This window comes from Onychostoma macrolepis, chromosome 15, assembly GCF_012432095.1.
Source record: "Onychostoma macrolepis isolate SWU-2019 chromosome 15, ASM1243209v1, whole genome shotgun sequence".
Classification (NCBI taxonomy): domain Eukaryota; kingdom Metazoa; phylum Chordata; class Actinopteri; order Cypriniformes; family Cyprinidae; genus Onychostoma; species Onychostoma macrolepis.
Window position 1 is genome coordinate 26,857,311 of NC_081169.1, and position 24,297 is coordinate 26,881,607.

At 40.3% G+C, this 24,297-nt stretch overlaps 1 pseudogene; it reads right to left on the reverse strand.

The window, feature by feature from the left end:
- Window positions 1-1,403: 1,403 nt before the first annotated feature.
- On the reverse strand, window positions 1,404-17,896 carry LOC131520347 (NACHT, LRR and PYD domains-containing protein 12-like; annotated as a pseudogene).
- Window positions 17,897-24,297: the final 6,401 nt, after the last annotated feature.

Here is a 24,297-nt window from a genome sequence, read left to right on the forward strand (position 1 = left end):
CCCTTCCTGTTAAGTAGCTACAGCTAAATTTATCATATTAAACACTCCGTATTGTAAATAATCGATTATAAAACGGATAGTTCCGGTCCTTGATTCTGATTGGTTGAGCTAAGTTTGAATTTGTTGTAAATTACTCTACATACACCTTTGTTTATGTGTGACAAAGCTACTTAATTCATTTTTGTTTGTTTGTCCTTGAGACAGTCTGCTTTTGTGGTCATTGTTAGATGACTACAAGATGATTGTAAGCTTTTAAATGAAAGCATTATCGTCAATGAATGCATGAATAACAAGAGCACTACTTCTGCTACTTTCCAAAATTAAAGAGCTTCTCTACAAATATTATAGTGTAAATCTTTATTCAAATAAATTAAAAACACAACTCTAACTGAACAATAACATAATTAACACCTGCATTATTAGAATCTCAGCAGATGATTGAGAGCTGGGGCCAGTTGCATAAACATAGCTACTAGCCTTAAGACTGTGACCTAAGAAATAGTTTGACCAACTAGCAGTTAGACAGGAGGTACTTTTCTGACTCAGATTGGGTCAATCTATCTTTTTTTAATGGACTTTAAGAAGTTATGACCAGTCTTTAAGAAAACAAATTAAATGACTAGTTTTTAAGGCTAGTCGCAATTTATGCAACCGGCCCCTGATGTATGAGGTTCCTAATCACTATATGTTTGTATGCGTTTAATTGTCCTTTTTGTGTGAAACTCCACACTGCAGACAGCTGAATGGTTTTTCATCAATATGAATCCTGTGGTGCTGTTTCTGATGACTAGCTGCTGTAAAGCTCTTCCCACACTCAAAACACATGTGATCCCGCACAGCATCATGGATTTTTTGGTGCTGTTTCAAAGAGCATTTATGGGGCCTCTCATATGAAGTGTCAGGCGTTTTTTTGGATTTGCCGATGAGGGAAAATTTTTCCCACACTGATCACACTTAAATGTTTTTTTTCTCCAAAATGATGCCGCATGAGACAAGTGAGTCCTGATGACAAGCTCTTCCCACACTGATGGCATATGTGCGGTTTCTCTCCAGTGTGAAGTCTTTCATGTGTTACAAGGTGGTCTTTTCCTTTGAAACTCAGTCCACATTAAGAGCATGAGTTTCAGTAGCATGAGTTTATTGATGCTTTCGCAGATTTTCAGGTGCAATGAAAGTCTTTTTCACAGAAGAATGGATCTTCTGGTGCTTTCTAAAATTAGTCACACAAATGAGGCCTCTATTGCAATTCCATCTTCAGGCTGTCACCTGAATGCTTCTTATAGAGAGAGAATAAAGAAACCTGTAAAATAGTAATAAAATTTAGATGGAAAATTTTACATAATCATTAAAAAAAACAAAACAAAAAAAAAACCAGCTAAATAATGCACATATTTTTCCTCTGCTGAAAAAACACATTTACAACATCCATCTAATCTTTAATCAGGCTCTTGATTTTCTCGAAGTAAAACTTCTAAACCTTTTCCTGAGTTTACTGAAGGTAAGAAAACATGTTAAAAAGTTAAACTGACAAAAGAATTTCATCCTCCCTTTACAACAAACAAAGCTCTCTGTATTGCACAAATTTCTTATTTATGGCTTTTTAATTAAAATTAATGTTTTAATTTTGTCACTTCTTGTAGTGTATACTGAGTGTTACACCTACACTGTAATCAATATCAAGTGAATCTAAAATTATTTCAACTGCTAATGGTGCTTTCAGCATTTATTTTCATGGGTCATTGCTGTAAATTGAGTCTTAAATGATAGAATGAGTGCAGGTCCTCCAATAAATCATCATGAAGTCTGTAATCTGTAAAACAAAAACAAAATTGCTGTGCGTCTCTGTGTCTTGAGTGTCTGTTGATTGTGTGACTGTGAGTCTCTGAAGCGGCTCCTTATTCACCATCAGCTGATCCTGAGAAAACTGGACTGATGTCTAAATACTGAGAGTCCTACAATAAAACACACAGACAGTATGAGACATTACTGCTGTCACATCACATCAGCAGATCCATTTCAGAAAAACACACAGCCAGAGGTATTAGAATATTCATATTAAAGACAGAGAGCCATTATACTGATTATAAATTAATAACAGTAAATGATCAACAACTCTCTCTTTATCACTTTAGGCACCACTATAAGAGATGAAAATATTAATATATACACACAGATATGAGGCCTGTTACTGAACTTGTAAATTTAATAGCTTTAATTAGAAATATACTCACAATAGTTTAATTTCTCCAGTTTATAATGTGGCTCATCCTTTAGATCAGAGAGTAAGTTTACTGATTGTTCTAGTTTATTCCAAGACAGATCCAGTTCTCTCAGGTATGAAGGGTTTGATTTCAGAGCTGAAGCCAGAGCAGCACAACCTTCATCTGTGACACCACAATTATTCAACCTGTAGAGAACAATGACACAATGTGAATTGTAGTTGAAGTCTCTGTAGTTTGTTATTGACTCTGGTCTCAGAGCAGACAAGCATTGCCACATACTGCTGGGTCATTATGTGTCAGCTCAACCAGAGGACCCTGGCTAAAATTTTTGATTTTGTTAATATTTTTTTTCTGGTGAAAGAGGAAAGCCAAAATATTAATGACTTTAGAAGGATGGCAGCATCATGATTTAATTTTTACGATAGATAATTTTTGTTGCATTATATGCTAGACAGTTCAAATGTGGGAAAATCCCTTTTTAATTTTTTTTCTCCAAAGTTTGCATGTCTGTAACTCAAGAGGTATTAAAGATATCTTAATGATTTTTTAGATTTTGTGTCTACATTTTTTTTTTTTTGTAATCTTCATTTTTAAGGTCCTATGTGGTTCAGTTCCAGAGATATTGGGATCTCAATATGGCACCAGGAATGAATTGATGAATCATACATTTTCAGTTTTCAAAAAACCAAATGTGGGTCACTTTGCATGTAGATGATCCTTTTTTTCTTTTAAATAGGAATGTCTAAAGAACAAATAAAGTAGAAATGTTTAGAATTTTGATCTTATTTGACTTTGTTCAACATTCTTTTCTTAAATAATGAATGAATGAATGATGCATTTATATAGCGCTTTTATTGTGTATTGCTATACACCCAAAGCGCTTTACAATCATGTGGGGAGTCTCTCCTCAACCACCACCAGTGTGCAGCATCTACTTGGATGATGCGACGGCAGCCACAGGACAACGGCACCAGTGCGCTCACCACACACCAGCTACAGGTGGAGAGGAGAGAGAGTCATAGAGCCAATCAAGTGGATGGGGATTATTAGGAGGCCATGATTGATAAGGGCCAGTGGCGGGACTTTGGCCAGGACACTGGGGTTACACCCCTACTCTTTACGATGAGTGTCATGGGATTTTTAATGACCACAGAGAGTCAGGACCTCGGTTTAACGTCTCATCCGAAAGACGGTGCTCATTTGTCAGTATAGTGTCCCCGTCACTATCCTGGGGCGTTAGGACCCACACAGACCACAGGGTGAGCACCCCCTGCTGGCCTCACTAACACCTCTACCAACAGCTACCTAGTTTTCCCAGGAGGTCTCCCATCCAGGTACTGACCAGGCTCAGCCCTGCTTAGCTTCCATGGGCAACCGATCTTGGGCTGCAGGGTGATATGGCTGTGGTATAATGCATCATGTGATATAATAGTCATTTGAGTTGAGATTTAGTGTATTTACTAAACATTTATTTTACAAGCTTAGAATTTACATCAAATGTGACTACAAGAGAGATGATCTTACCACAGTATTTCTAGTGTACATTGAGGATTCGCCAGTACAACAGAGAGCAGATTCACTGAATTTCCTAGTTTATTCCTAGACAGATCCAGTTCTCTCAGGTGTGAGGGGTTTGATCTCAGAGCTGAAGTCAGAGCAACACAACCTTCATCTGTGACACCACACTTAGACAACCTGTAGAGAACAATGACACATAAAGTCTCCATACATTTTATCACAAAATTAAAAAAAACAAAAACAAACAATAAGTGCCATTTTAACACTCTTAAATATGTGACATGACAGATTGCTATAGCCACTTCAGTTCAAGTTACAGCACAGAGCACAAGTCTCTTCCACTTTAATATAGCACGGAATAAGCATGATTGAACATCAGAAGGTATGTTGAAAGATACTGAACAACTTACCAAAAGAAAGACGTCAAATAAAACAGAACAATGTGACTAAAAATTTTGAACAATGTCACTTAACATTGCATTTACCTCAGGAAAGTTATCCAGTGTTCATAATTGGTTAGTTAGCTATAAAAACACTAGATGGAGTTTAATTGCAGTATATAATATATGTATATTTTAATAAATCTCATGAAGACAAGTTTTTATATTTAAACAAAAACTACCTTATGTGTAGTTAGGTTATATACAAACATTTTTATTTAAGTGTGTTTATATCTGAAAATAAATGGCATTGAATATTATAGTGTTGTTGTTGTAAATACATTACCGAGTTAGTAGTAGGCCTATATGTAGTCAAAATACATTACCGAATGTGTAATCTGATACATTACCGAGTACAGTAATGTAAAATCAGTAACAGAATACTTGCAAGTAATCTACCCAGCACTGCTTAGGAACAGCTCATGTGTTCAATCATTTACAGCTCAATCAGCGGAACTCACAGCAGCAGAAAGAGACTGAACACGTCAAATAGATTATACATTGTGTGTCATGTATGAGAGTCGAATATGATCTTACCAAAGTATCTCCAGTTTACAGTGAGGATCCTGTAGAACATCAAAGACAAGTTTCACTGAATTTCCTAGTTTATTCCCAGACAGATCCAGTTCTCTCAGGTGTGAGGGGTTTGATCTCAGAGCTGAAGCCAGAGCAGCACAACCTTCATCTGTGACACCACAGTCCCTAAACCTGTAGAGAAAATGACACACTCTTCACTCTCAGTTCAGTTTAGCAGTAAATGCATTATAAGAGAGAAAGTTTGGATTATTGGAATAAAATGTCACAGAGCACAAAACATCATTGTACAACATGCCTGTCTTATGCAAAATATGGAGTAGTGATTGACATCCATGGGTGTGTTCTCCTCCACCAATGATAGTAAAACCTGAGACCACTTATTGTGATGTTATTGTGTTTATTTATACTTTAAATAGCTAGATACTAATAGTCAGATGCTCCTTGCACCTCAGTTTACTGCAGTGCAGTACATTACAAAACAGTGTTTAATAACACATTCCGTAAATATATTTATTAAAACCATAAATGAATGCTGCCTTATTGGGTCGCTATCCCTGAAGCCCACATTACACCTAACCCTAACCATACTGAACCTGCTGATCAGTAAAGGCGTCAGTAGCAGGGTTTCCATCCAAAGTTGCGAATTTAACTTATGTGCAAAACTGGAATATCGCATAAAACATTTGCGAACAAGCACCGTTTCCATCCGAGTCAAAGAAAACAAAATCGTCATTTCCTGCTAAACCTGCTCTATAAATCACCAAGAAACGTAGGAGAATATAATAATTTTCATATATAATAAGTTATTAGCACCTCAGAGCGAGCAGACAAAACACAATGAATGAAGTCATTGCTTTCGGAGGTGGACGCTGCTGCTTGGGAACACAGTCGTGTAAGACATTTCTGGGAGGCAATTAGAGAAATACTTTGACGACAGACTTTGCTCGGGCATTTGAGATTAACCATAACATTTCAGATGTTGTGGAATGACATTGGTCCGCTGGTTAGTCAGGTTTTGCTGTACCATAGCGCAAAGTCACATGACTTTTTTGATGCGCTTGGAGGAATTTATTTGCAAAATGCATTTCCATCTCCCATTATTTGCTTCAACCCTTTTTTGCCCGAGTCAAAATCCACTTCAAGCGAGCGTAAAATCATTTTTGTGAATTAAGGGATTTTTATTCGAAATTTGGCGTTTCTCATGCGATACTTCAAAATGCGCATTAAAATAGGGTGATGGAAACCCGTGAAGGTGCAGGAATAGAGCCACAGTTTTGAGAAACAATATGACCTGTATGTGGTCAACGTGTCAGTGCAAAAACATCACATCAATTATAGGCCTATTATATACCCGTTAGAAAAATTAGGGTAAACGTACCTATTAAACTCACCAAAATCTACATTGAGACATTTTTAGTGCACAAGGTATTGGTTTCTGTACAAAAAGTTATGTTAAAATAAAATATTAATCTCTCACACAAAAATATTTAATTTTATTTTAAATGACAAAAGCATTTCAATTAAGATACACATCATTAAATTCAAAAAGTCTGGCTGTGCTTAATGGGTAAATTTTTGTACCCTTTAAGCACACCCCTGTTCCCATTAAGCTCACATCATGTTTTATTAAGAAATTCTTGTTTATTTTAAGCAAATTTTTTTAAAGAACAATTGTAAAAATATGTTTTTTTGAAGGTACAAAGTCAATCACAAAAAAAAAACAAAAAAAAAAACAGAACAGAACATTAAAATCGATCGGTTATACAGTATATTCATAATGAAGTGTCATCTAAGCACATTGCAACATCTATACTAGTCCACGTTCAGCTGAGTAACATTCAAAAATCAAATAAAACAAACCAATAAAGCATTTAATTCATGGCGATGAACACACAGAAACTAAATCCTCGTTTCTTAAGATTTTTTGTATGTTCTGTACATTATTATTTCTCTTTTCTGCATTTCACCTCTGCTGTAGTTTATTTTCTAATAAACCTGACATTGTACGTATATATCATATTATTGGCTCTGTGACAGATTGTTTATGTTCCTATATTCTTCCATGCTGATGGCCGTGCAGCAGTTGGAGGGGACCTCTTGTCGAAGAACATCTCCAAGGCACTATGAACCATCTGACTAGTAAGTAAAACCTCAAACATTCCAAATGTATGTCTTACAGGCCATCTCTTTTAACACTGCATTGAGGACACTACAATCAGAGGGGTACAACATAATTCAAAACGAGACAGATGATAATAAAAAGTGCTTTGAAATTAAAATTAATAATGGTAAGACAGAACAGAGTACCGTGACTGTCTCACTTCAAAGTGAAACAGTCTGTAATGGTCATCTGCCATGCCAGATGGATGGTGAAGGTGGGAATTATAAGTTTGATTTTCTAAACTTTAAATGTAGTAAAGTGTTTGTTCAAGCAGACTTTGTTGCTTGTGGAAACCTCACAAGCCTGAAAGGTGCTTAAAACTTAAAATCTTATTTGCATTCTTGAAAACGGTTCACCAAAGACTAAATTTCAGTCCGGCAGAATTTTCTGCACACTTCACCACCAAGATCAAAATGAGCGTTGTGAATGTAAAAGCTTATAACAATCATTGTTAACATTTGAATTGTATTTCAGGGCTATTCGTGAAGACAGACAATCAAGAGATGTTGTGACAACCTGGACAGAATTCAGCTCCAGATCCACCATTCACACCAGACTTCTCAATCACAAGGATTGCTGTCTACTAGCATATTGTGTTTTCTTCAGAGTTAGGTGCATGCAGATATTACTTGATTTTTTAGATATAATGAAAACTATATCATACACACACACATACATATATATATACATATATATGTATGTGTATGTATATGTGTGTGTGTGTGTGTATGTGAAGAGTTAATTTGCAAAAACCGATAACGCCATTTATATTTTTTATTTTTTCAAAAATCAAATCCAAGTAACAAATCAAACTACAGTTGGGTTGTTTTGATTAAGTAATAATAACTTAAATACAGGTAATTTAAAAAATTTGTTGAAAGTATGATTTTATTACATATTAAAAGTTTGTTTTATAGCAAAAGCAGATAACTCCAACTTCGTTTTTTGGCCTGAGATCAGTAAGTGAGTGGCGCCTCACGGTACCATCACAGAGAGGCACAAAATCACTTTTCAGAACATTTTTGTTTACAGTTTCTTGCTTGTGGAATCTTCGCAATACAAAAATATGTATTTTTAAAATATATTTTCGAAATATATTTCAATATATTTAACAGTGTCTCACATATATGTGAATATATTACCTTTCCGTATGGGAATGTTCAGACTTTTGCATATTATAACCTGGAACTTGGATGTGGGAAATAATTACATTAGATCCAATAGTTAGTTTTAGCAACACAGCGCAGATGCTACAGAACACAGTTAGCTGACTAGCTGCATAAGATTGTGTGAGAGGATGTAGACTCATAAAGAGAGAGTGGAGACAGGAAGGTATGGAGCCTGTGGCTGATCTGTAAGCAATTATCGATGTCTTGAACATATCTCACTGCACATTAAGTCTGAGCCTCCTTTCTCCCACCACTCAGGGCCGTTTCTAGCCATTTAGACGCCCTAGGCGAAATCCCTATTAGCCCCCCCATCCAAACAAGATAATTAATATTATATACAAAATAACATAAAACTGATTATGTAAACACTCAAATCTTAAATAACACTGATACATTTACAAATTATATTTGTAGGCCTATAGGCATATATATAAAATTTCTTTTTCAGACATCAGTTTCTTGGTCACATTTAAATTAGTTGTCATAGTAATTAATTTGTGGAAATTCAGGGTATTGTGAGTTCCACAAATCTGAAAGCATTAGGCCTATTTGTAAAATGACTTAAGATAAAACATTTTGCACAGTTTGTTATCTGTGATACCATTATAGCCACTGGATTAGATTAGATTAGATTCAACTTTATTGTCATTACACAAGTACAGGTACAGGGCAACGAAATGCAGTTTAGGTCTAACCAGAAGTGCAATAGTAGCAAGTGCAGTATATACAATGGTTGAATAAGTGCAGGACAAGGATATGTACTGAGTATATGTATAAATATATATAGAAAGATGGTTATTAATATAAACAGAATTTACAGGTGAATATGTATAGTGAATAAATATACAGAAATTACAAGTGAATATGTATAGTGAATAAATATACAGAATTTACAGGTGAATATGTATAGTGAATAAATATACAGAATTTACAGGTGAATATGTATAGTGAATAAATATACAGAATTTACAGGTGATATGTACTATCAATATAATATATATACAGATGACTGTTACTATAAACAAGGTGTAAAAGTGCAGTGGAAGTGATTGCGTATTACAATTAGACATACGGTGCAAAATATTAATGTAAGCATTGATAATGTAACAACAGTCGGCAGTGCAAATGAGCATAATCCAATTTAGGTATGGTAGTGCAAGATACAAAAGTAAACAGTTGTTACTGTGATAAAATTTACATTCAGTAGTGCAAATAAGGCAGATGTGAGGTAGGAGAGAAGAGTTAATAATATATGAGGAAGTGGATCAACGGGGTAGAGTTCAGTAAAGAGACAGCTCTGGGGAAGAAACTGTTCTTTAGTCTGCTGGTCCTGGTCCGAGGCACCTGAAACGCCTGCCAGAGGGCAGGAGAGAAAACAGTCTGTGGGCTGGGTGAGAGGAGTCCTTAAGGATGCTGCGAGCTCGATGCAGACAGCGTTTCCTCTGGATGTATTCGATGGCAGGTAGTGGAGTCCCTGTGATGCGCTGGGCAGTTTTCACCACCCGTTGCAGTGCCTTGCGCTCCGCAACAGAGCAGCTCCCATACCATACTGTGACACAGTTGGTCAGGATGCTTTCTATTGCGCAGCGATAGAAGTTCACCAGGATAGCTGAGGAGAGCTGATTCTTCCTCAGTGTCCTCAGAAAGAAGAGGCGCTGGTGAGCTTCTTGACCAGGCTGGAGGTGTTGGTTTTCCACAACATGTCCGCCGAGATGTGGATCCCCAGGAACTTGAAACTGGAGACACGCTCAACAGCCATTCCATTGATGTGGATGGTGTCGTGTGCCTCTTGACTCCTTCCTGAAGTCCACGATGAGCTCCTTCGTTTTGGTGGTGTTGAGGAGCAGGTTATTTTCAGTGCACCATGTGGCCAGGTGCTGGATCTCCTCCTATAGGCAGTCTCATCGTTGTTACTGATGAGGCCAATCACCGTGGTGTCGTCTGCAAACTTGACGATGGAATTAGATCCATACACAGGCTTGCAGTCGGAGGTGAAGAGGAGTAGAGAAACGGGCTTAGCACACAGCCCTGTGGTACACCAGTGTTAAGTGTGATGGATGTGGAGCAGGTGAATCCTGATCGAACATTCTGGGGTCTGTTGGTCAGGAAGTCCAAAATCCAGTTACACATTGAGGTATTGATGCCCAGGTCTCCAAGTTTGGCTATTAACTTGGTTGGGATGACAGTGTTGAATGCTGAGCTGAAGTCAACAAACAGCATACGTGCATAAGTGTTCTTATTGTCCAGGTGAGTGAGCACAGAGTGCAGTGCCATGGAAACTGCGTCCTCTGTGCTCCTATTGCTACGGTAGGCAAACTGGTGTGAGTCCAATGTGGATGGTAGAGAGTCTTTTAGGTGTTCCAGGACCAGCCGCTCAAAGCACTTCATGACGATGGGTGTGAGTGCTACAGGGCGGTAGTCATTAGGGCACCTCGGACTAGAGTGTTTTGGCACTGGCACAATGGAAGTGCATTTAAAGCATGTTGGTACGGCTGCTTGGGCAAGAGACAGGTTGAAAATGTCTGTAAAACCCCAGCGAGCTGCTCCGCACATGCCCTGAGAACACGACCAGGGATGTTGTCTGGTCCAGCAGCCTTGTGCGCGCTGATCCGCTCAGTGCCTTGCAGACATCTGTGGAGGAGAGTATGATTGGTGGGTGGTCAGCTGAGGGATTGAGCTTGGTGGCAGTTTCTCTGTTGTCTCTTTCAAAGCGAGCATAAAAGTAATTTAGCTCGTTCAGGAAGTTGACATCAGTGGCTGCGGGGTGGAGTGGGTGGGTTTGTAGTCACTGATGGCCTGAATGCCCTGCCACATGCGCCGAGGGTCAGAGTTGGAAAAGTGTCCCTCTATCTTTAGCTTGTAGCAGTGCTTGGCCTTTTGATGCCCCTCTTCAGGTTTGCTCTGGATGTGCTGTAGGCTTGTGCATCTCCTGATCTGAAGGCAGTGTTGCGTGACTTCAACAGGAGACGACTTCCTTGTTCATCCAGGGCTTCTGATTTGGATATGTGGTGATCTGTTTCTGGGTTGTAACACTGTCAATGGTGGTATTGATATGATCCAATACAGAGGAGGTGTAAGAGTCAATGTCTGTGTGAGCGCCACTGGTGGCTTGAGAAGCAAACATACTCCAGTCTGTGTGTAGAAACCTTTCCTGGAGTGTGGAATCTGCCCCCGCAGGCCACACCTTGATGGTCTTCACTGATGGCTTCACACGGTTGATGAGGGGTGCATATTTGGGGGTGAGGAACAAAGAAAGGTGATCTGACTGTCCCAGGTGGGGGAGGGGTGTCGCAACGTAAGCTCCAGCCATGTTTGCCTGTATAGCTCTATGTACCAATCCCTAGTTGCTAAGAAATTGTCATCACACATAAATTATTTTTTTTACATTTGGATTTGGATACATGTTTAGATATTATCAATGGCTCCTTTTTGACTTTATCGGGGGTTTTTTTTGTTGAATTGTTTGGTTGTTGTGTCAGTTATTGCATTATTATTTCAGTCAAACCTAAACCTTTTGTTACTCCAAACTACATAGGACTATAAAAGCCTGATCAGTGACAAAAGTAATCAGAATGCAGCTACTTGTTCTTTTATTACTCACTGACGTGTGAACTTCCCCTTTAAATAGCATGACGCTCTGCCCTCTATGTGTATGACGCTACTCCCTTTAAGAGCTGTTGGAAGCGAATTATTATTATTATTTTTTTGAAAGCGAATTAATTGATTCAGCATTTCGACACTTCCATAAGAGTGCATTAAATTTGACAAAGCGGTTTAATAAAGCATGTATTGATCTTAATTCTACTGATTTTAATTGGCTGTAAAAGTTTTATATGGGAATATTACACGACACACTGAACCTTATAATACATAATACATTTCAAATACTGCCTAAACAAAATACTGATTTTGTGCACTTTTTTATGTACCGATATTTTAAATTGGCCTTTGAACTTGCATGGCAAAAAAAGCCTTACCTTGCCAAAACACTGACAGAACCCATTGATCTAATGGCATTGTTGAGCGCTTCAAATCCAAACGCAAACTTTGCATGCAACAATCAGAGGCAGCAATTGACAGCGCTCTGATCCAATAGCATACAGGCATCGTCAAAATGACAGTACTCTAGCCCAATGATGTTGGGGGATCCAGTGGGGGGCGGCAATCATATTTCAGGGTGTCCGTGTTACTCTTGATCACAACCCTGCTAAAATGTAGCGGCAGTACGTGCGCTCATTGGCGCCCCTCCAGCTGGTGGCGCTCTAGGTGACCGCCTAGCTTGCCTATGCCTAGAAACGGTACTGCCGCCACTAATACTATTTATTTATTTATTTAAGAAATGTGATTTGCTGACACTTCACATATACTTTACATTGTGTCATATATGATCTTACCTCAGTTTCTCCAGTTTACAGTGAGGATCCTTCAGTACATCAGAAAGCAGATTTACTGACTCTCCTAGTTTATTCTCAGATAGATCCAGTTCTCTCAGGTGTGAGGGGTTTGATCTCAGCGCTGAAGCCAGAGCAGCACAACCTTCATCTGTGACACCACAATTTCTTAACCTGTAGAGAACAATGACACACTCAGTTCAGCAGTGAATCCATTATTAAAGAAAAAGTGCAAACTTCAATATGGCATATTTAAACATGGCCACTTTGAATTTTCTTTGATCAGAAAGCTATCCAATTGTGAGAAGACCACATGTAAATGCCCTCCAAAATGCATTCAAGATAGATTGCAATCCAGTCACACAAATCATTTCAGGAGGTGGTTTAAGATGCAACTGGACACTGAAGGCCATGACACACCAAACCAATGTCAAAAAAACAGGTTGCATGAGAGGAAAAGCAAATTTGAATTTGTCGTTTCCTCAATTTCATCACTTTCGCGTTTCTTCTCGTGCACTGGTTCGCTACACTAAACAGCCAGTCAGAGAGAGCTGCCTCACTGATGGCAACAAATGCCGATTCAACATGATCTATTTGCCAAAACGCCACCAATGGGGCCCTAGTTGTGCTGACTGTGTAGAACACACCTCAAAAACTGAGCTGAGAGATACTTAGTGACCGGTGTTGGTCAATAAACATCTAGAGCCTCATGCAAGCAGGATAAATAATATTCCTTATTTGCACCATGTTTGCATTTGTGCAAAACGTCTCTCTTATGAAAATTAATGACACCATTTACTAGGGGTGTGCAGCGTGCAGTTAATAAGAGTACTAGTAGAAAAAAAAGAAAGTGTTCAGTAGCCTATAGCAGAATGACAATAAAGCTCGCTTGAACTTTAAGTAATTTAGATCATGTGTTGCGGGAGTCTGTGATCATTTATGAGTTTTTTATCAACAGAGCGCAACAAATCATTTGGACCCTTCAAAAGTCTTGATCAAACATCACTTTTCTTCGTCTTGTATAATTAAATGTAATGCCATTCACGAAAAGGGCTAATGTAATGTGTTTTTACAGTTGGATTTCGAAAAGGTTTGAAGTTAAGACCGTTTTTAGGATATTTTTGTCAAGTTAATATAACTCCAGACAAAGCTCTGATTTCTGAGAGAACCATAGACCCCAACACGGCTATTGATTTGCGCTCATATAGACTATAGTTTACACTCATTCACTTTACACATTCAGGCCCATAGCCAGCTATGAGGTCCAGACCTCAATAAATGTTTCATGTTCAAAAATAAAACTTGAAAACATATGAAAAATTATTTTAAATCATGTCGCTGAATAAATTCATGTGACTGACTCGCAGCAGCTGCGAAACGCAGGAGTGAAGGAGCTTGGCGCAATTTAAACTTATTTTGCTGCATTTTTCAGGAGATTGGTTGTGTTTGTTTTTTGGTAGCAATATCTGGCAACACTGCTTCGCCGGCACTGACACGCAGCAATCAAAAAAGGAGTGCGCGGATAGTTTATTGCTGACTGAGGAGACCACATTCATTAGACAAACGCAATGATCACCATGATATTATCTGTACGAAACTGTGTCAAACGCTATAAAAACAGTACTAGCCATTATTATTGCACAAATCTTAACAACCGCAGACCTCACTAATGTAGTGCTGTTCCAGCAAACGTGATTGTTTCTGCCAAATATTTTTTCTGTTATTCGGATAAATCCGTATTTGTTTTGAAGCCATTATCCGTTCCTTTCCGAATGTATTCGGCTTCGGGCACATCCCTATTTACTATATAGCATGTGCGAGAGTCATACAAACGAACAGAAAACAAAGTGGGTGAGAGAGAGGAGGGTGGGATCAGGAAAGGTCCGCGAGTCAGTACTCGAACTCGGGACGCCCGAAGCTACATGTCGGTGCACTGCCCATGAGGCCATCGGCGCCGATGTCATACATGATCTTACCACAGTTTCTCCAGCTTACAATGATTGTTCGCCAGTACAACAGAGAGCACTGAATTTCCTAGTTTATTTCCAGTCAGATCCAGTTCTCTCAGGTGTGAGGGGTTTGATCTCAGAGCTGAAACCAGAGCAGCACAACCTTCATCTGTGATTCCACAATATCTCAACCTGAGGAGACATGAAAATCATGTTAAACTATCAAATAGTTATCAAAAAGCAATCAAACAAATTGCTGCGAAATGCAGCTTCTTAAGATTCTGTTTGAATGTCTGAAACAATCTTACAGCGTCAACGCATTAAAATACTGACCACTCAACTCTGGATAACATTTGCAGAACTGAAAATCTGAGCTTGTGAATTTGATTTTCTGTATTCTGTGTTTTAACTGTGAAGTAAATGTTCTCTGTGACACCTACTGAATTGATCTGGATTCTTTAATCACAGGCAACAGCTTCTGAAAAACCTGAATTTTTGTTTCACTGTCTCCTCCGGTATATTTATGTCAAACTCATCCAGCTCCTTCTCTGATGTCAACAACACAAAAACTACAGCTGACCACTGAGATGAAGATAGTTTGGCTTCCTTAATTTTTCCAGATTGCAGATACTGTTGTATTTCCTCCATTAGTGAATGGTCACCCAGTTCATTCAGACAGTGGAACAGATTGATGGATTTCTCTGGACAGTCAATGATCCTGATCTTCATCTTGATATATTCAGTTGTTTTTTTGTTTCTGTCAGGTCTGCTTTTTGTCAGTTTCATTAGTCCTTGAAGGAGAATCTGATGAGACTTCACTGACAGACCCAAAAGGAACCGCAGGAAAAGGTCCAGATGTCCATTTTTACTCTGTAAAGCTTCATTCAAAGCTCTATGATGTACATCAGATAATAAAACATGTTTTGATGAATTGAGCTGAAAACGGTCCCTAACTCTGGCCCACAAACTCGGTTTGGTGATTTGTTCAAATACATTTCTCTTGTTGTTTGTACAGGAGATGTGTGCATATAGAGCCGCTAGATGTTCCTGAACGCTCAGATGAACAAAGCAGAAGACTTTCCCCTGATACAAGCCAAACTCCTCTCTGAAGATCTGAGTGCACAATCCTGAGTACACTGATGCTTCTGTCACATCAATGCCACACTCTCTCAGGTCTTCCTCATAGAAGATCAGGTTGCCTTTCACAAGCTGCTGAAAAGCCACCTTCCCCAGTTTGAGGATCATGTCTTCATCCGTCACGTTCTTCTCGTAGTCCTTCTCATGTTTGATGTTGGTCTGAAGGATCAGGAAGTGTGTGTACATTTGAGTGAGAGTCTTGGGAATCTCTCCACTCTCTGCTCGACTCAACATCTTCTCCAGAACAGCGGCTGAGATCCAGCAGAACACTGGGATGTGGCACATGATGTAGAGGCTCCTTGATGACTTCAGGTGTGAGATGATCCTATCGGCCAGACTCTGATCACTGATTCTCTTCCTGAAGTATTCCTCCTTCTGTGGCTCATTGAAGCCTCGTACCTCTGTCACTCGATGGACACACTCAGAGGGGACGAGATCAGCTGCTGCTGGTCTGGAGGTGATCCAGATGAGAGCAGAGGGAAGCAGATTCCCTGCAATGAGGTTCATCAGCAGCACGTCCACTGAGGCTGATTCATTTACATCACACAACCTCACATCGCTCTGAAAATCCAGAGACAGACGACACTCGTCCAGACCATCAAAGATAAACAACGCTTTTTGTCACTGGATATTTCCATTTCTTTTGGTTCAGGGAAAAAGACATGAAGAAGATCTGAAAGACTGAGTATTTTGTCCTTCATCAGATTGAGTTCTCTGAAAGGAAGTGGAAATATGAGCTGGACGTCCTGATTCTGTTTCCCTTCAGCCCAGTCCAGGATGAACTTCTGCACAGAGACTGTTTTTCCAATGCCAGCGACTCCCTTTGTCAGCACAGTTCTGATGGGTTTGTCTTGTCCAGGTAAAGGTCTAAAGATGTCACTGCATTTGATCGGTGTGTCCTCTGTTGCTGCTCTCCTGGATTGTGTCTCAATCTGTCTCACCTCATGTTCATTACTGATCTCTCCACTCTCACTCTCTGTGATGTAGAGCTCTGTGTAGATGTCATTCAAGAGTGTTGGGTTTCCCTGCTTTGCTGTTCCCTCATACAGACGCTCAAACTTCTTCATCAGATTTGATCTAAATGTGTTGAGGACTTCATGACTGTAAAATTAAAATACCACATTATTACATAACTTAATAATCACAATGTCTTTTTTGTGTTCTGTATCATCAAATCATATATTTGACAGAAATTTTATACCTGAGATTAGTCTGTGTATCTTCATTCTTAAAATGAACTGGCATCACAAACACACATCTGGGCTCTAATACTGATCTCTTCTGAAGGGCTAAACCATAACAGAAACAGATTAAACCAAATCATTTGAATTATTGTGTTTAGCAAGTTACATATTAATTTATCCTTAAAATACACTTTAAAGAGCACTTCATGATCATTTCATTTACACTATACTGTATTATAACAAAAAATATAAGATAATCTGAGTGCTTTCAACGTGAAAGCACTATAAATTAAATATAATTTAACATTATAACACTATAAATTAAAACAACAGATAAAGTTTTAAAAAATCTCATATCTTGTATAAAATACTACTGATACTATTCCGATAATACAACACGATGCCATACTATAATCATTTTTTTTCATATTGAAAAGTTATACCTGAGATCAGTTTGCATATTTCCACTCTTAAAATCTATTACATTATCTATAGACCAGTCACTCCGCATAGACACACAGCTGGGCTCTGCTTCTGATCTCTTCTGATGAAATGAACTGAAGTGAGAGTAAAGTTAATGCTTTGAATTACTCTATTTAAAAAGAAAATCCGAAATTATGTTATCCTTATATACTTTAAAGAGCACTTCATGATTTTCTTACGTTTATACAGAACATGTCAACTGAACTGAGTCCTTTCACAGTGTATGAGCAACATATATGTTAACATCACATAAAGATAAAATAACTATTAACATTGCACAACAAGAATTTATTTACTTCTAATCTACTAAAAATATTAGATACTATTCTGATAACATAGCATGCCATACTGTAATCATATTTTTACAAAAATGTTATACCTCAGATCAGTCTGTGTATCTCCGCTCTTAAAATCTATTACATTATCTATAGACCAGCCACTCTTCATAGACACACAGCTGGGCTCAGGTTCTGATCTCTTCTGCTGAAATGAACTGTAATACAACATATTTAATTCTTTATTATGATAATAATTTTATCATACAATCTTTAAAAAGGTTCTTTTTAATAATAATAATAATAATAATAATCATAATAATAATAATAATAATAAAGAAATTTATGAGGAGGCTTAAAACCGAGTTTATTCAAAGTACCTGCATCCTGGAGAAAAATCCTCATCTCTGGATGTTTTTGTGTCATCCATGATGAAACAGAATCTGATCTCCACCACTGATTCTAGAAATGACAAACAAACCCAATAATTCAGCTGAACGGATCCTGAGAGTCAGAGAAACGGGATTGTGATGCGGCGTTCACTCAAATACACAATATTAGTCTCATGTTAACACAAATGCTGAAACAAACCACAGACAACACGGATGAAACCACGATCATTTGATTAAAATAAAATCAAATGACTAATACGTCCTTCAGGAAAATATGAATGCAGAAATCACCTGTAAAGCGAACCTCTGTACTGGGGCAAATTCCAAGCAGCCTGAGCATATACTTTGGACTTTGGACGGACACGTAATGAAACCGTTGAGAAGGGAGCAGCAGAACACATTTGGAGCTGCATTTTCTCACCCGTCACAGAGGATGTGTTAAAGCTGTTATAAGAATATTATAGTAGAATTACTGTCCTAACAAATCATAATACTGTAGGCCCGCGCACTTCAACTCTGCTCCTTGAGGGCCGGTGTCCTGTAGAGTTTAGTTCCAACCCTAATCAAACACACCTGATCAAGCTAATCAAAGTATTCAGGACTATTTAAAAATGATGAACAGGTGTGTTGGATAAGGGTTGGAAGTAAACTATGCAGATCACTGGCCTTCCTATTTCAGTAGCCAATAAAGATCGTAAACGGACCAATAAAAGCCCTGATATCTGAATCGGGAAAAGCCAATATGGAGCGAATTTTGTGCCAATATTCATCAAACAAATCACAACAAGTGCTGTAAAACTGTTAACATGATTGATTAGTTCAAAAATCAGGAGTGACATGGCTAAACATTTAACTAAGCAGTCTTTCCCTATAAAAACTGATCCATTCTCCGTACCTCTTATCCACTGTTGGATCGCGGGATATAGAATATACATATATACTGATACAATTGTTCAACATTCAAAACAATGCAGGGGTATAACAATATATTGTGTCACAAAATTCGCTCCATAAAGCCGCCGCTGCAGGTTTTGAAAGAGCTGATCGGACAGTGAGGGAGCTCAGTGTAACTTATGGACTCAAAGTTTGGAGAAACAAATGGCATGGTAGTGTTATCCTAAATATCTATATTTTGATAATGAAATATCTGACACGGTTCCATTATGCATTCTCCACAGTATCTACCGATACACCGATACACGCTGCATCTCCCTCCTCTCCGACAGCGAGTTTGACACGCATCCGTCTTCTGTCAGTTACAGAGTCTGCATATCCGCGCAGGATTGCAGGTATTCCTTAGTTTTAATCATTCCCGCGCAAATGTGGCTAGCACTTTATTGTAACATGAGAACGTCATGTAATCGCAGAAAACTGAATGCGAGCTCTCAAATAGGCCTGACTTATACAAATGAACTGCCTGTCCTCTCTGATATTTCTTGTGAGCAGTCAGACTGTGTGCAATCGCGATCTCTCCATGCTTTTAAATTAGAAATGATTTCTCTTTACTCCTGGATTAAACTTTGTGAAAGGATATCAACCATTCAGAATAGATCCATGCCTGACTGATGGAAATGCTACTGGAAGTTTTATTGGCTGTAAGTGAAATGCACCAGAAAGTCTTTCAACAATCAAAGATGGATCTTTAATTTCTTTACAATGTAAGTTTATGCTAGAAATGTTTTGAAATGGGAATGATTTTTACATATAAATATCTAGTCTAACTGCATCATTACATCATACAGACATTACAGGCCATTCATTTATCAAAATAAACAACATAAATGGCTCTTAAATCACTGCTTAAAATTCAGTGTTGTCATATTCCGAATACCTCAACTAAATTGAGGTCATTTGTTTTATAATTGTATTACTATGTACTTTTTTGTAAGTTTTGTAGTTCAGTTTGAAATCAAATTTCAAATAAAGCTTCTTTGCTGTAAGATTTTGCAACAAAGTTACCCTATTTTGAAGACGCAAATACACAGAATGAGCAAATGTTTAAGATTGAGATTTTTGTAATGGTAATTGATCACTGTTTATACTGTATATGTGTGTGTGTGTATGTATATATATATATATATATATATATATATATATAACAATGATAAATTATGTATATTAATAAATGTACAAAACAAATGTTAATGTACAAAAATACATTAAACAAATGTATTCACAAACATTAATTCAATGTTCAAGTCATTAAAAAAAAAAAATCCTGAAATTGTATTATTTCTCTCATGATATAAAATAGCAATAAATAAATATTCTGATTTCGCTTTATGGTCTTTTTAGGGTTAAATTATCTTATACAGAGATATTTTGGGTCACCGTGAACAGCAATCTATTGAAAATATCAGCAAAAGTACAAAGGAAACGCCGTTATGACAGCTTCTTTACATCCATTTTGACCGCAGCACCCATACCGTAAGTGCGTGATTAGACGCACAACCCCCAAAAAAGTGCGGCTGGCTTGACTGCAGTCCTGTTCAGAGTGGGTCTCGAACCCAAGTCTCCAGAGGCTGGTGCTCTAACAAGGAGGCTAGATGGCTGCAGCCGCGCAAGTGCGTCTCTTGAGAACAGGCGAGTGAGGTTTTACCTGCACAGCACCTACTCGCTGGCCTCCGTTACATATGTACCTGCAGTCTGCTCGAGGACTTCTGCTTTCCCCTTCTTTTTACCCATTTTGGTTTATAGAAGAGCACCTGAATGTGGCTTAAAACATGACATTGATGTGATGACAGAAGGACGTTTATGAGTGTGTCAGCAAATACAGCTCTCTGATACAAAGACGTTTTGTATAAAGTGACATCACTTTAAATATTAGGTGATGAATGTCATTCATTCATTCATTTTAGCTCCTGCGATGGGTAGGGGGGCGTCCCATCCCTGTGCGTTGAGCCGACCAGATGAACTAGTTGTTTCCAGTGCTGACGGTCTTGTGCCAGCTGCTCTGCATCCTCCACAGCAATTCCATGTTGTTGGAGGTCACCCGCAAGGACGTCAAGCCATCGGGTGCGGGGTCTACCGCGTGGTCGTCTCCAGCCTGCGTCCCTCGGATCAAACTGGAGAATGGCTCTCGTCGGATGGTCGGGAGGGAGGCGGAGAACATGGCCGAACCAGCGGGTGCGACGTTGCGCAGCTAGGCAGGATGCTCTGGGCTGGCACGTGCGGGATCTAAGAATTTTATTGGAAACCCGCTGGGGCCACCTGATGTTCTCGATGGTTCTGAGAGCCCTGCTATCAAAGCCATCTAATCTTGCAGCCAGTGTCTTATTTAAGGGCCAAGTCTCCGAGCCATAAAGCAGGATGGAGAGTACTGCTGAGTTGTAAATCCGAGCTTCGTCTTGGGTGAGATGGTCTGGTGCCGCCAGAGTGGTTTCAGAGAGACTGCAGGGCTGACGCAGCCAGGGCTCTTCTGCGGGTAATCTCAGGTTTTAGGTCCCGTTGTCTGTCACTATGGATCCCAGATACACAAAGTTCTTGACAGGCTCTACAATGTCATTGCCAAACCGCAGGGAAGGTGGATACGGTCTGTCACCGACATACATGAACTTGGTTTTCGTCCAGCTCACCTGGAGGCCAAGCTTTTCAGCCTCTTCACTGTATATGCCCAGAGCGTCTCTCAGCTGGCTGTAGGACGTGATGAGCAAGATGGTGTCGTCAGCGTACTCCAGGTCAGTCAGATGGTAACTGCCGAAGGACACTCCGGGGACCCGCTCACAAACCTTGGACATCAGATGGTCAATGATGCAATTGAAGAGGTCAGGAGCAGCCACGCAGCCCTGGCGAACGCCACTGGAGATGGGAAACCAGTCTGAGTCTCTGCCGTTAATGCGGACACAGCTCTGAGCGTTGCTATAAAGCAGCTTGAACAGGGCAACGATCTTGGGTGGTGCTCCAAGAGCATGTAGGATACTCCACAGTGAAGTGTGGCAGACGGTGTCAAAGGCAGCCTTCAGATCTATGAACCCGATGTAAAGATGGCGATCTTTACGGAATTCATAGGTCTTCTCGATCAGCATGCGAACGGCGGAGATTTGGTCTGTTGTGGAGCGATTAGGCATGAAGCCAGCCTGCTGGGGATGGCGGCTGCTTCTGATGGCTGGGAGAGCACGAGTGAGCAAGATCCTGGTAAAGAGCTTGCCGGGGATGGAGAGAAGGGTAATGCCTCTGTGGTTGCCGCAGACTAGCCTGTCACCCTTACGTTTCCAGAACGGCAAAATAACTCCTCTGGTCCAGTCGCTGGGAAGCCTCTCTGTCTCCCACACCTCATTGAAAATGTGGGTAAGCCACTCGACGATGCTTTCACCGCCTGATTTTAACATCTCAGCGGTTATTGCACAGATGCCAGGGGCTTTCCTGTTGTTAAGTTTTTCCAGGGCGGCTCTGACTTCCTCAGGTGTGACCGGGTCTGTACTGCAGGCAGCACTAGGGGCTGCAGCGTTAGCGGACGATGAGATGGCGGGATCAGCCGGGGAGGTACCGTGTTGCAGAAGGAGGCTGAAGTGCTCTTTCCAGCGTTCGAGGCAGTTTGCTTCAGTTGATATAAGGTTGCCATTAGAATCTTTCACCAGGGCTGTCGTGATGCGTGGGCCATTACGGGCTTGGCGCAGCAGGCTAAAGACACGGCTCATATTGTTGTTATTGGCCGCGGACTCTAGGTGTTTAGCTTCTGCTTGCCAGAACTTCTCCCTATCCTCGGCTATAGCCACATTACGCTGGCGGTTCAGTCGCTGATACTCCGTCAGGTCACCTCGGAGCCGGGCCTCATGCCGACGGTCGATGATATTGAGTGTTCTCTCCGATATCCAAGGCTTTTTCGGGGAAGATCGAAAGCATCCGAAGACATTGTGAGCTGACTGGATGACACTTTCCTTGAAGGTCTGCCAGTCGTTCACCTTGTCGGTAGCCAGGTTATCAAAGGTGCGGCGGATGGCGCAACTGAAGTCTTTGGCGATGTTTGGATCACTGAGTAGGGAAGATCACTGAGTCTTGGTGTGCTGGTTGGCTCGCAGCTTTAACTTGAGCTGGGCCACCAGCAGGCGATGGTCTGTGTTGCCAAGCTCTGCTCCTCGGTACACACGACAGTTGGTGACAAACGGCTTCCAGCGTCGAGAGATGAGAATATGGTCCAGCGCTTTCCTGATTCTGCCATCTGGGCTGTACCATGTCCAGTGATAGATAAGCTTCCGGGGAAACCAGGTATCAGCAACACAGAGATTGTTGTGGTGGCAGAGAAGGAGTAGGCGGTTACCGTTGTCGTTTGTGTACCTGTCAGCAAAAGTTGTGCCGACAGGTGAGTCTGTGGACCGATCACTGCTAGACAGAGTGGCATTGGCATCGGTGAGGATGATGATGATGTTGTGTGGTGAGGCTTGGCCAACCGTCTGATGGAGTTGGTCAAAGAAGGCATCCTTCGCATCCTCGTCAGCGACATCGGTGGGAGCATAAGCAACGATTACTGTCATCTTGCCGTGTTGGTGAAGAAAGCGGGCCGACAGTAATCTGTCGCTCAGGGGTGACCAGCTGATGAGGGACTTACGGAGGGCCTTTGGGATGGCAAGTGCCACGCCATAAAGGCCTGTCCGTCTCTCGGGGCCACTCCAGAAGTAGCAATGCTCGCCTGCTGTTGTTTCGCCATTCCCATGCCATCACACTTCACAGAGCCCTGCCATGTTATAGCGACAGAGCTCTCGGGACAGCAGGGTGGCAGCTCCGGGGCGAAGGAGTGTCTGGACATTCCATGTGGCTATTCGGGTCCTGCGACGAAGGTTGATCCGTACTCGTTGGTCGGGGGCAGGCTGGGGTCCATTACCATGTTGGGCAGTCCGGCTACTTTCTCTGATCAGTTTCGTAACAAAAGGGTTTCTCCTGGGTGGGTTGTTAGCCCTCCGCAGGATAGTCGGTTGGTGGGGCTGCCACCTCACAGCATACCGACGTGCTGGGGTCTTTGTTTGTCTGGAACCTACCCTGGAGACCGGCCCGCCTAGGGTGACCCTACCAGGAGCGAGCTCCCGATGGTATCGCTCTCCAGGGTCGCTGGAACACGCAAGCCCCCTCGCCATGTCAAGGCCAGACCCGAGAGGAGGTGGTTAATTCATTGAATGTACAATGAATTAATTATTGAATGTTTAATTAATTGAAAATACAAATAAACTCCAACATATGTCAGTTTCATGTGAAAACATGACAACAGTTCAGTTAAACACATTTCTTGTCTAGTCTGGTATCTAGGAGGAGCCCATCTCATTGGGATATATATATATACAGTATATAGTACTGCCATATAGCCTGCACACATAATGGTTATTACATAATATGGATGTAAAATATGTAATATGTGTAAAAAAAAACAACAAAAAAAACAGGCTTTCTTTATCTTTAGTTTATTTATTGCATGCTTTCATTCTGTTCTACTCTCATACAAACCACTTTT